We start from the raw sequence: 9942 nt of genomic DNA, 5'->3' as shown, positions 1-9942 counted from the left end.
CTAGTAATGGCTCAAACTTCCCAGGGGGGTGGCCAGAGGCAGGACATTTGCCTGGCAGAGGTGAGGTGGGGGGGCAGTGACCTCACAGGGGCTTTGGGCAGCCCTCAGCATATAAGGCAAAGGGCAGGTGGAGAGGTGGTGACCTCACAGAGGGACCCACATCTCAGGCTGATAAAAGCAGGGGGCGGGCCCAGGGGACTTTGGAGACCCCCGGTTGCTTTAGCTCTGGTGCGTCTCCTCCTCACGGTTCCCTCGTGTTCTGTGAGTTCCGCATCCCGACACCTTTGTGAAGAAGGTAAGAGCCCCCAGGGGTTTGGATCCCACCCGGGGCCGGCTGGGTTCCAGGCAGGCCCAGCCCTTAGTCAAAGGCCAGAAGGTGATTCCTCACCTGGGCTGCGTCCTTAGCGCCACTGGGGCTTTCTCCTGGTTGGTTTCCCTTTTCCTCCATCCCCCCACATTTCTGCTCTGTTCTTGCCTCTCCTGTGACCTTCCCCTGCTGCCCCCCCAGCTTGTGACCCAACAGACTAGCTGAAGGACGGGGGGTGGTTTGCAGGAGCCGTGGGGTGGGGGATGCAGCCCCCATTGTGGGGACCTGGGCTGGAACAGGTCTATGCCGGTGTCTTTGGGGAGAACGCTTCACCCCCCCACACCTTAGACTCTCCCCTGATTGGCCGAGCAGGGTCTGTTGATGGGCAGGAGACTCAGGGTATGTCTACACTACCCCACTAGTTCGAACTAGCGGGGTAATGTAGGCATACCGCACTTGCAAATGAAGCCCGGGATTTGAATTTCCCAGGCTTCATTTGCATAAGCGGGGAGCCGCCATTTTTAAAACCCCACTGGTTCGAACCCCGTGCAGCGTGGCTACACGGGGCTCGAACTAGGTAGTTCGAACTAGGCTTCCTAGTTCGAACTACCGTTACTCCTCATTCCACGAGTGTAGACATACCCTCAGGTCCTTGCAGTGCCTGTGCAAGACCGAACCGATAAGCAAGGGGCCATTTGGAGGCTGGGGGAAGTCGCTCTGGGGAGCTGGAACCCCTGGATTTCGTTCATCAGGCTGCGCCCCAAGCTCCCCTTTGCTCCCCTCATTTGCAGCATGGCCAAACGCATCAGGCTGTGGTTCAAGAAAGCCCTGAAGATGGCCCCAGGGCTGGTGGGGAGCAGCTCCTCCGTCCCCGTGGGCGGGGAAGCTGAATCCCACCAGCTCGGGGCGACACGCCCACCAGCCAGGCCCCCCCGGACCTGGCACCAGGGGCAGCTGGGAAGGCGGGACCCAGCCCAGCGGGGGAGCCGGGTAGGGTGGCTCCAGGGCCTCCTCTGTGGAGAGAAACACCTGCCCCGGGAGCCCAGCCCCCATTGCCACCAGGGGGCATCGCCCTGCCCGGCCCCCGGGGACCTGCCAGTCTCCGGGAGCCCCCAGCCTCTCCGCACCAGCCCCTGCAGCTGTGGGTCCAGCTCAGTCAGCAGCAGCGCCTGGGCCTCCAGCTGCAGCCAGGCCACCTCCTGCAGCCGCTCAGACCCAGGTGAGGGGCCGTGAACACGCTGGGCCCAGGGGCTCACCCAGTATCCGGGGGGGAGGGGGCAGCCCCAGTGTCTGCCCCGCAGCCAGGGCAATGGATGGGGGCGGGGGCTGCTGCTTGGCTCTCTTGTTCCTGGTGGGGGCTCTGCTGAGGGCGTTGGCAGATGTGAGGGTGGAAGGGGGATGGGTCCCTGCGAGGGGCGTGTGGGGCCCAACCTGCCCTGGGTCCCTGACATGGGGGTGCGTGACCCCTTCTGGCCGCTGGAGTCACCCTGGTCCCTTCCCTCCCGCACAGAGTCCCCCTGGGCCTCAGCGGAGCGCTGCCAGGAGCGGGTGGACTCCCGGGTGGAGGAAGGGGCCATCTATGACATCGAAGAGCAGCTCCACACCCGGGACATGGTAGGAACCTTCTCCACATGGGGGGGACCCGAGATTGTCCGGCCCCTTCCCAGCACGTCCCCCCCTCCGGGAGGGGTTTGTCCCTGGGGATCCCCCTGGGGCCCCTTCTCCTGCATGACCTGGGCCCCCCAAGCTGGGGGCTCTTGTCATGCACCAGCTGGGCCCCCACAAGCCTGAGGCAGCAGTTGGGGGGGGGATTGTGGGTGCTTGGACAACCGGCAGCTCCCACCTCCATTCCTGGGAGGCCTGAGCCCTGCAGCTGTCCATGGGGGGCAGGCAGGCCCCAGGCTCACAGACTCTCTCTGGGGAGCAGAGCCCAGCCGCCCTGCAGCGGTTCCTCCTGGCCATCACCCCCGCTTGCCTCGCTGCCCTCCAAAGGGGCGAGGACACCCTGGCGCCGCGCTGCTGCAAGGACACCATGGTGGCCAGGATCGTGGTGAGCGAGTCGCGGTGGCCGGGAGGAGGGGAGGGGATACGTGGGGAGAACAGGGGTCTGCCTGGGCCATGGCGGCGGGTGGGGGTGCTGGAAACGGGATGGGCAGAGCCAGGAGTGCTGGAGGGTGAGGGGGAGGTGGACATGGGGAGGGTGGGTGGGGATGCTGGAGGAGGGAGGGACACAGAAATGGGGCAGGTGTGGGGTGCTGGACAGGAAGGGGGATTCGGGACAGGGAGGGGTCTCCCCGGGCCATGGGGGGCTGGAAGGCAGCTGAGCGGGCTGCTGGGGATGCGCCTGGGGAGCAGGGATGAGGAGGTTCAGAGGCTGGTCACCAGGGCAGTGAGGGGCAGGAGACGGCCTGGGGACAAGGATTGAGCTGGTCCCGGTTTGGGAGGGGGGTGCTGGGAGGGGCCCTGTGTCGGGCAGGGGGGCTACAGGGCAGCGGGAGGCAGTGGGGTTGGATCCTGCTGGGTGGGGGCGCTGGCCGCGTGAGCGTCTCTTGGGGGCCCCAGCCTCACACGCCCCTTTATCTCCTTGGGTCTCCCAGGAGATCATGGAGGACTCCCCCCCCCCCCGCTGGTCTTGGCCGACTGCCTCAACGCCGCCTGCAGCCTCAGGTACCGACCCCTCCCCCCCCCCGAATTCCCCCAGAGCAGATCCCCTGACCAGGGAGTGGGAAAGTCTCTGTCTCCTGCTGCTGAATTAGCAGTCTCTGCCCCTCTCTCCTGCCAGCACCTTGCAGCCTCCCCTGCGGGCCCAGCTCCTGAACCCCCTGCTGAGGGCGGCCGTGGGACAGACAGTGTCTGGGGACTGGCAGCAGGAGCCTATCCACATGCAGGCACATCCCTCTGGGCCCTGCTCCCGGGCTGGGCTGGAGCTCCAGAGAGGGGGGGGGGGGGCGGGTGGCAGAGGGAGGGAAGAAGCTGCAGGTTTGGATCCTTCCCTCCAGGGTTCCCGTTGCTCTCCCGGGGGGCCCGTCCCTTCCATGCCCAGCCTGGGCTCCTCCCTGCTCTGCGAGGCGACTCAGACCCTGCTCAAGGCTGCACCCCGGAGCCAGCGGGTGGCCTGGATTCCCCAACCCCAACCCCCCCTCTGACCCAGGGCTCCCCCTTGTCTTGCAGCAGTTCATCCGGGCCCTTCCCTACGACCTCCAGGCCCTACTGGCGAGCCTCCTCGCCGAGTCCCCAGACACCGCCCGGCTCCAGCTGATAATGGAGGTGAGCCCCGTGGGGAGGGACGGGGCCATTGTCCCTGCTTCCTCGGGGGGCCGAGAGGGGAGCAGTGTCAGTGGCTGGGGGGGCACAGTCTGAGAGGAGCCCCAGGCTCTGCCCAGAACCGGCGCCTCCCTACGGGTCCTGACCTGCCTCTTTCCCCCCCAGCACCTGAGCCCATGGCTGGAGTCCCGCCTGCCCCAGGAGCGAGCCAGGGCCCTTGGCAGCACCACGGCCCTGCTGGGAGTCGCCATCACCCTCCCGGGGTTTGACGTAAGTGACCTCGGAGCCGGGGGGTCTGGGGCTGCAGGGCGCGGGGCTGGGAGCATCCCCGGGAGGCAGAGGCAGGGCCGGGAATGGGCCGGGAACGGGCCGCGTTCTCCTTTCCCCGGAGAGGGGCGACCCTGGGCCCTTCAAGGGGGCTCTTGAGGGACTGGGCCTGGGGACTGGGGAGTGGCCGTCAGTGGATCCCCTTGTTCCACCCCCGGAGTGACCCTTCAGTCGGGGCCATTGCTCAGGGTTGTCTCCTCGCAAGGCCGGCCCCGCCCCGCCCCGGGAGGTGTCTCTGTCCGTCCCCGAGCTCAGAACCACTTTGGCGGCCATTTGCATGGGACGTTCAGCCCCAGGATGCTGAGGGACCCCCCCTCTTCTCTCCCCTCAGAACTCCGCCGACTGGCCGAGGATGGGTCACCACGTGGCCCAGCTGGGCCTTTTTATTTCGGACCCATCCGAAGACGTCAGCCGGCTGGCCCGGGAGGGGGTACACAGCCTGTACCGACTCCTCCTGCACCACAGGGGTAAGGAACCCAGCCGGGACCTGGGCCCCAGGGACACCCTGAGGGTGCCGGCGGCGGGGGGAGGGGACCCAGCCCTTTCCCCCCAGACTGGCCCAAGGGGGGATGCGTCCCTCTGTGTTCCCCTTCTGCCCCCTGTGCCCCTCCATTTGCCCAGGGATGCCTGCAGGGACCCGTGGGAGGGGAAGGGCTCAGACCTGCCAGCAGAATGACCCTGTTGTGTCTCTTGCAGGCCTCAACATCCACCAGGCAGAGGACCTGTGGTGCAGGCACTACTACAAAGAAAGATGGGTCCTGGCTCACAGCAACAGCGTGAGGGTGGGAGAGGTAAGGACGCGCTGCCAGGGCAGGGCAGGGCTCGGGGGTGGGGCTGGCTGGGTCCCTCGTGCAAGTAGGACGCGGGGGGGAAGCGGGGAGTCGCTGATCGAATGGTCGATGCATTTTCCCTCGACTATTCGAGCCGTGGACAGGGCGGCGCTGCCCCTTTGTGACGCTGTCCCGGCGTTTCAAAGGGGCGGCGCTTCCTAGGGGCAGCGCCACACGGAGCCCGGATCTCCCGTTGGAGGGGAACCAGGGCGGGAGGGGGGGCAACACTTTTCAATGGAGGCCGCTCCAAGATGTTGACCAGTGGCCTAGGGCTGCTCTGTTGTGCGGAGGGGGGTGAGGTCTGGGAGGGTCTTGGGGGCAGGAGGAAGGTGTGACCTGGGGCAGGGGTTGGGGTGCCGGGTGAGGAGAGCGTCTGGGTGCAGGGTCTGGAAGGGAGTTTGCGGGAGGAGGAAGCTGTTTTAGCCCCAGGAGTTGGGGCCGGGCTCTGGGCCGTCAGCTGAAACCTCCTGTGCTCTTGATTTCAGGTCTTTGGGCAGCTCTTTACACCAGAGCAGGAGAACTGCTTCTTGGAGACGGCTCTGCTCGCTGCCCGCTCCCCCCTGCGGCGCCACAGCAAGGCCGGGCTGGTCCTGGCCCACGCCCTGCAGGGGCAGGCCCATCAGCTCCTGGAATACATGGTGAGCAGCCGGAGCAGATGCAGGAGAATGGGGCAGGGCCAGGGTCTCCTTCCCATCCCCTCAAGGAGTCCCCCCCGCCCCTTTCCTCAGGCTGCCCCCACCCCACGTCCCTGCCAGCAGAATCCCTCCTGCCCCGGCGAGCGTCCTTGGGGGTGGGGGAGGCTCTGAACACAGAAACTGTCCTAGGTGGTGGGAGGGGGCCGAGGTGTCAGGAGCTCTGGGGGGGTCAGTAGCTCACCCTGCGGGCCTGACGGGGTGTGACCAGAGAGCAGGGGGGAGGAGGGTGGAAATGCTGGGGGGCCCAGTTCCCCTGAGTCCCCAGCGTTGAATCTGACGGATTCTGCTTCCCTTGCAGCAGGAAGACAGCCAGTGAGAGCACAAGGAGCTGAGGAGCCAGCAGCTGCGTCCCCCTCCCCCCAACCCTCCCAATTGTATAGAATTGTATTTACATTCTCATTAAACAATGTTTCAAAAAACATTTGGATCAGGCTTGATCAATAATTTTTAATGGGGGGCCATTTTGGCAACTGATCAAGGGCCACATTTCTACCGAGGGGTTTGGGGTCTGGGACAGAGTGGTTGGGTGCAGAAGGGAGCTTAGGGTAGGAGCCTGGGTGCCGGGAGGGGGGGTATGATCTGGGGCGGTGGATAGGGGTGCAGGGTCCAGGAGGGGGAATGGGCGCAGGAGAGGAGTCTGGCCTGAGGAGGGGCTCTAGAGGGGTGCAGGGTCAGGGAGGGAGCTGTGACCTGGGTGAAGGGGGAGCAGAGGGTTTGGGGAGGGGCTGCGGGTGCCAGAGAGGAGTCTGGCCTGCGGGAGGGGTGTCGGGGGGGTGCAGGGTCAGGGAGGGAGCTGTGACCCGAGGGAAAGGGGGACGCAGGTTCAGGTGGTCGCCTGGGACAGGCAGTGGGGGAGGGGACGTGGGCGCCAGGGGCAGGCTCTGGCTGGGGAGGCGCCTACCTAGGCAGCTGCGTATGGGGGAGCCCGACTGTCACCTGAGGGGATGGGGGAGCTCAATTTTCAACTGTGGGGAATGGAGGAAATACTGTGGAGTGGAGGGAGCGAGATGGGGGGGGCTGAATTGTTCCCAGAGGGGAGATCTCCCTGGCTTGGGGGGGGCGTTTCCAGCAAAGCCCTCACATAAGAGGGAGATAGACGGGGGGGGGGGTAGGGAGAGGACGGGGATGGGCAGGGCAGGGCAGGTGGAAATGGGGAGGGGCAGGAGAAGGGAAGGGGGAGGAGATGGAGGAGAACAGGGGATAGGAGTGGGGGCGGGGATGAGGAGCAGGACAGAGGCAGGGCAGTGGTGGTGATGGCTGAGCGATGAGAACAGCTTGCGGGGAACTTAGCTCTCCCCCAGCTGTACACGCGATACTAGACTGACTCTGGTCTCTCTGTGGCTCCCCGGCTGGGCTCTCACTCCCACTTCTCCCCTCAGGGTGCCTGCCGGCTCCCCTGCTCTCTCTGAACGCGTCCCTGGGGCCATTGTTACCATGAGGTGTCTGGTCCCTGGAGCGTCCCCTGTGACCCGCTTTATCTTCTGCAAGGACGGGCGGGAGGCTGCCAGCCAAGTGTTCACCCCCGGGCCATTCACCTACCACCTCACCCGTCGCGTCTCCAGCCCGGGGGACGCTGGGAATTTCTCCTGCTGGTACCAGCACAGGAGTGACAATAAGGAGCTGCTGAATTCCAACCTGAGCCTCTCCAGGACGCTGCGTGTGACCGGTGAGGCCCTGAGGCCCAGACCTGCCCCACCCAGAGCAGCCGGACCCCACTGCTGGGACAGGAACCAGGGGCTGTGCTGAGCAGAGGGGGCTTCGGAGCAGCTGGCATATGTGGGCAGCAGCCTCCGTCACACCCCTCCTGCAGGGCAGGGACTCCCTGCCCCCCATCACTGTGTCTAGGGGAGCTGGCTGGGACGGCACAGCCCAGAACAGCCCCGGGGTCTGTGACAGACTTGGGTGGTAGGCTGGGTGTGGGCTGGAATTAGGGGAAGGGTCTGGGGGGCTGGTTGGTATTAGAGGTAGGATCTGGGGGCTGGGATGATGGCTTGGATTAGGGATTAGGTGCAGGGGGCTGGGATTAGGGGAGAGGTCTGGGTGGGATTTGGGGCTTTTGTTATCACTGAGGTCACTGCCCGGCTGGAAGGGAGCAGGGTGGGGTGGCGTTAAGGGATGGGACCGGGGCCATGTGCCAGTGTCACAGCCCTGGCCCCTCCTCCCTTTACTGTGAACGTTCCTTGCTGCTGCAGGTGCCCAGGAGGGAGACGCTGCCGCCAGCCCAGGTACCTGCACCGAGCGCTAGGGCTGTTCTCGGCCCCCGAGCTCCCTGAGGGTCTGCCCTGGCCGGGGGCAGGAGGAGGCTAATCCCCTCGGCACAGGTGCGATCAGAGAGGCTACACAAGCTGCCCCTCTTCCTCCCAGCACAAGCCTCACAGCTGCTATTGGCCAGGAATCTCAGCCAATGGGAGCTGCAGAGGCGGTGCCTCCGGGCGCGGGCAGTGCACTGTGTAGAGCTGTCTGACCCCCCCTGCGAGGAGGTGGATGTGCCGGCCGTTTCCAGGAGCTGTGCAAAGCCAGGGTGGCCAGGAGCCTGCCTCAGCCCCACTGCACTGCTGACCAGGAGCCATCTGAAATAAGCGCTGCCTGGGTGGAGCCCAACTCCCACCCCAAACCCCAAACCCCAGCCTCCTGTTGGATCCTCCTCCCACAGTTCACTCCCTCCGAGTCTGCACCCAAACTCCCATCGCTGCCCGGAGCCCCCTCTCAGAGCCTGCAACCCGCAGCCTCTCCCGCGCCCCACTCCCCAGCCGTCCATTCCTGCACCATAACCCCAGCCTCAGGCCAGTGAACGTGAGTGAGGGTGGGGGAGCGCAAGCAGCAGAGGGAGGGGGGAGTGGAATGAGTGGGGGCGTGGCCTCCGAGAACAGGGGCAGGGGTAGGTGCGGGGAAGGGGGCGGGGCAATGGTAGTGGCCTCTAATGCCCACACCCCTCCCTTCGGCATCGCTTATGTCCCACGTCCGCCCTCTCCTGAGCCCACAGCCGGTGCCAAGGCCTCGTGCCCAGGGCGGGGTCGCCCCTGTGAGCTGCCAGCCACACTGGGGAGAGGCGAGAGGGTCTGGGCTGCTGTGTCCGTTGCTGGCTCCTGTCAGGCCTTTCCACCAAGTCCTGGTGCAGCCTGAGCAAACCTGGGTCCTTGGGGGGAGACCAAAGTTGTTGAACAAAAAAAAAAAAAGGGGGGGGGACTCCGAGGACTTGTTAAGCCAAAAAAAGTTAAAATAAAACAGCATTAAAACAGCATGTCCTCTTTAAGTGCAGGGATAGGAACAGGGGAGCGGTTGAGCACTAAGACTGCATTGCTTCCCCTGGGTCTTTTGGCTGGCAGCCATTTTGTGCCGGCAGCCTTGGGGAACCAGGTAAGCATGGGGACTGGGGTCGGGGGTTTTGGGAGCTGGGAGGGGGGAGGCCGGGTGCTGTAGGATTGCAAATAACTCACAGAAACACTCTATTCCGACGCCTTACTGTAAATTTACTTGTGCAAGAACGCATGTACAGTGTAGACGCTCCACAAGTTTTTGCGCAAGAACCGCCTTTCTTGCGCAAAAAGCCTGCAGTGTAGACATAGCCCTGGAGTTCTGATGTGAACACAGACCAAACGTGACTCCGCTTCTCTTACTGGAACAGGTAAAGTTCACAGCACAATGTGATAAGCCTGTAAGCTAGAATTCAAGTAAAACAGTGATAATGGTGAGAATGATCATAACTTTTATAGGTAGGACTATTCTCAATCCACTTATCTCTGCTTCATTGGAACTTTGGGAAACTTCAAACCACATTTTTGAAATTCAGTATTAGTCTGTTTTGCTTCATGATGTGTTCATGTCCTTCCCCCCCCCCCTCTTCATTCACCATATATATTTGTGAGTGTGTCCATGTACACACACACATTTAGATATACCTAGAAATGCATAACCATGAGCAGTGTACATACAAATGGAGAGTGGTTTGTGTAGAGAACAGTGTTTGTACATCACCCTACACATTTGTAGAGCACCTAATGCAATGAGACTTGGATTCTGCTTGGGGCCTCTGGGCACCACCACAATATAAATAAGTGATACAAATGGGAAGGAGAGAGAGCAAAATAAGATGAGGGAAAGAGCCAGTAACAGTGCCAAAGTGAAGTTGATATAACATTTATAAAAGTGGATTGGATTCTTGGCCAAAGGGAACACCTAGTAAAGGGTATTTAATTATCAACTTCAGAGAGCTCAACAAACATTAATAAAGCATGGCACTGAAAAGAACTGCTCTTGCTTGTTCTACTCCACAGCCTTAACTCTTCAGTCACAGATGGGAGCAAAAGAGGAGACCTGATCTGAAGCCTTCTGAATGGTGGGAAGTTTAGGTCCATTTTAGGTCCAAATCTGGCCATTCCAACTCAGTGGGTACGTCTAAACTACATGGCTCCGTCGACGGAGCCATGTAGATTTGTTTGTTTGGCAAAGTCAAATGAAGCCGCGATTTAAATGATCGTGGCTTCATTTAAATTTACATGGTTGCCACGCTGAGCCGACA

At 62.7% G+C, this 9942-nt stretch overlaps 1 long non-coding RNA gene across 2 annotated transcripts; it reads left to right on the top strand.

Moving 5' to 3' along the window:
• The first annotated feature begins 205 nt into the window (after positions 1-205).
• LOC142818271 (uncharacterized) lies at positions 206-5830 on the top strand. 2 transcript variants are annotated; one of them, XR_012895658.1, is made up of 11 exons: positions 206-295; positions 1099-1526; positions 1818-1921; positions 2235-2357; positions 2905-2974; positions 3479-3574; positions 3737-3841; positions 4230-4365; positions 4595-4689; positions 5214-5366; positions 5722-5830. It is a non-coding gene; the product is annotated as an uncharacterized LOC142818271 (long non-coding RNA). The 2 variants fall into 2 exon arrangements; XR_012895657.1 differs by lacking the exons at positions 3479-3574; positions 3737-3841; positions 4230-4365; ... (1 more) ...; positions 5214-5366; positions 5722-5830 and adding an exon at positions 3090-3470.
• Positions 5831-9942: the final 4112 nt, after the last annotated feature.

This window comes from Pelodiscus sinensis, chromosome 14, assembly GCF_049634645.1.
Source record: "Pelodiscus sinensis isolate JC-2024 chromosome 14, ASM4963464v1, whole genome shotgun sequence".
Classification (NCBI taxonomy): domain Eukaryota; kingdom Metazoa; phylum Chordata; order Testudines; family Trionychidae; genus Pelodiscus; species Pelodiscus sinensis.
The sequence above is the reverse complement of the archived record's forward strand: the minus strand, read 5'-3'. Positions and strand labels throughout refer to the sequence as shown.